At 42.6% G+C, this 3,006-nt stretch overlaps 1 pseudogene; it reads right to left on the bottom strand.

Annotated features, from left to right (window-relative positions):
• Positions 1–1,085: 1,085 nt before the first annotated feature.
• Positions 1,086–1,305, bottom strand: LOC123832389 (annotated as a pseudogene).
• Between the last annotated feature and the right edge of the window lie 1,701 nt (positions 1,306–3,006).

Genomic DNA, 3,006 nt, shown 5'->3' with positions numbered 1-3,006 from the left:
CAGTTAAGGCAATGCAGCACAGAAGTCTTTAAGAGCACCAGGGGGCCCAGGTAACAGTTATTAGAAAGTATTGAGTTTGAGCTGGGCAGGGACCCTCTCTGCCAATACCTGGCTGTGATTACACAGAGGGTTTCAAATCACCAGAGACTGGAAGGTCAGTCTTTTTTCTACCTGCTTCTCCCAAACATGGGCAGACGGGCAGAGCCCGGGACAGTAGTATCTGCTAAACCACAGCAGGCTGCTTCTGGGCCAGGAAAGTTTTTGTGCAGGGAATGGGCGTCCTGGGACAAAGGGCTACAGAGCGGAGACAATGACCCTGCTGTATGCCCCCAGACAGCGGGCCCGAGATGATTCCTAAAGACATTTTTGTTGGGTTACTGCACACCCACAAATAGCTGCTTTAAAGAGGAAAAAGAACAAAACTTGACAGTTACAGGGTTATTTAGAAAAGGCATTTTAAAACTAACAGATACACAGATGCGCCCGCTCGTTCTTGTAATAGACTCTAAATTGTTCTCCCAGCCTCCAGCCTCTCCCACGCCAATCTATTCTGCACAATGTAGCAGGGTTAATCTCCCTAAAGCACAGATTTGATCTCGTTACTTCAATGCTCAAGTACCTTCAATGGCTCCCCACTGCCTTTAAAATAACCAGTCTCCCAAGCTGGTGTGGCTCAGTGGATTGAGTACCGGACTTCGAATAGAAAGGTCATTGGTTCAATTCCCAGTCAGGGCACATGCCTGGGTTTCAGGCCAGGTCCCCAGTTGGGGGCGTGTGAGAGGCAATCAATCGATGTATCTCTCACACATTGATGCTTCTCTCCCTCTCTTTTTCCTTCCCTTCCCCTCTCTCCAAAAGTAAATAGAAAAAAATATTTAAAAAGTAAAATATCCTATCATTGCCCTGGCTGGTGTAGCTCAGTGGATTGAGCATGGGCTGCAAACCAGAGGGTTGCCAGTTCAATTCCCAGTCAGGGCACATGCCTGGGTTGTAGGCCAGGTCCCAGTATGGGGAGTGGGAGGAACAACCACACATTGATAGTTCTCTCCTCCTCTTTCTCCTTCTCTTCCCCTCTCTCTAAAAATAATAAATAATATCTTTTAAAAAATAGCCTATCATTGAAGATCCTTCATACTGGGGCCTCTCTCCTCTCCCCAGCCCATCTCCCACTGTTCCCTTGGACATCTGCTTAATTGAAGTGTTTCTCCCCAGTAGGGCTCTCTCCTTGTGGGACAAGTTTTCAATTCGCAATAATCATGCCTTGGATAAACCTCATTGGCTATGACACTGTCACTGTGCAAAGCTAGGGCTCTCTTCTTTTTTAAATTTTTTAAAAAATTTATTGATTTTAGAAAGAGAGGAAGGAAAAGAGGGAGACAAACATCAATTTGTTGTTCCACTTATTGATGCATTCACTGGTAGACTCTTATGTGTGCCCTGACTGGGGACTGGACAAACAACCGTGGTGTATTGGGACGATGCTCTAACCACCTGAGCTACCTGGCCAGGGCCAGGGCTCTCTTTACCTCTCTTCCTCTGCTCCCACTCTTCCCCCGACTCACTTCTACTCGATCTTTATCACTCTTAGTGCAGATGTTACTTCTTCTGGGGACCTTCTTCCCTACGTACGCACCCATGTCTGGGCTGAGCTAGGTGACCCAGCGAGAGGTTTACGTAACACCCTGCACTTCCTATGAAAGAAATAATAGTTTGTTTAGTTGCTTGTCTTTCCTGCTATACAACAAATTCTATGAGATCAGGAAGAAGACAAAGATGTCTGTTCCTGCCACTTCTGTTTTACATAGTACTGTAAGTTCTAGCCAGAGTACTTAGGCAAATTGTAAAGGAAGAAGTAAAATCATCTCTATTTATAGATGACGTGATCTTATATTCAGAAACTCTAAAGATTTTACAGAAAAAAAAAACTTAGAGCTAATAAACAAATTAAGCCAAATTGTAGGATGCAAAGTCAATATGCAAAAATCACTAGCAATGAACAACCTAAAAAGGAAATTAAGAATTCCATTTATAATAGCTTCAAAAAAGGGTAAAATATTAGGAATAAATTTAACCAAAAAAGGGCAAGACTTGAACAATGAAAGCTACAAAATGTCATTGAAAAAAAATTAAAGAAGACCAAAATAAATGGAAAGACATTCCATACTCATGGATCAAAAAGCGTAATGTTACTAAGATGGCAATATCCCCCAAACGATTTACAGGCTCAATGCAATCCTTATCAATATCTCAGCTGTGGTTTTCGAAATGGACAAGCTAATCCTAAAATTCATGTGGAGATGTAAGGGACCCAGAGTAGCTAAAATATCCCGAAAAAGAAAAAAAAAAGATGGGGGGCCAAACAAAGCGGGAAGACTTATGCTTCCAGATTTCAGAGCGTACTACACTATCATGATGGTGTGGTATCGGCGTAAGAAGAGAAATATGGATTAACGAAGTAGAATTCAGAGGCCAGAAATAAGGCCTTATGTTTATGGTCCATTAATTTTTGATAAGGGTACCAAGGATTCAACTCAATTTGGCACTATTACCTGCAACTGGACATACACACGCCTGGCACACAGTACGAGCTTAGTGGATGGTAAACATCATTATTGGTGATTTGGGTTCCATTTTAATGTCTCTCACACTCCTATGGGTCCCTCAACTTTGGCATCTCAGCACCTGGGGCGGTTAACAGCAGGTCTTCAAATGGTATTGCTTTTGTAATATTCATCAAGTCCACAAGTTTCCAGACTCACAGAAAGGTCTGTTGTTGGCAACACGCCTTCCCCATCCACCCTTCAGAGTGAGCATGCAGTGGTTGGAAAGGCTCAGGACTTACCCCCAGAACCCCCCACCGACATGGTCAGGAAAAGGAAGTTTTTAGAAAAGGGCTTTGCTAGCTCTAAACATAATTGAAATAAATGCAACAAACATCTGCTTTCATTTTTTTTATTTTTAGACATTTTCCTTTATGCATATAATATCATTTATTGATTCAGTGGC

Source organism: Phyllostomus hastatus, unplaced genomic scaffold, assembly GCF_019186645.2.
Source record: "Phyllostomus hastatus isolate PE091 unplaced genomic scaffold, TTU_PhHast_1.1 phas_scaffold_182, whole genome shotgun sequence".
Classification (NCBI taxonomy): domain Eukaryota; kingdom Metazoa; phylum Chordata; class Mammalia; order Chiroptera; family Phyllostomidae; genus Phyllostomus; species Phyllostomus hastatus.
The sequence above is the reverse complement of the archived record's forward strand: the minus strand, read 5'-3'. Positions and strand labels throughout refer to the sequence as shown.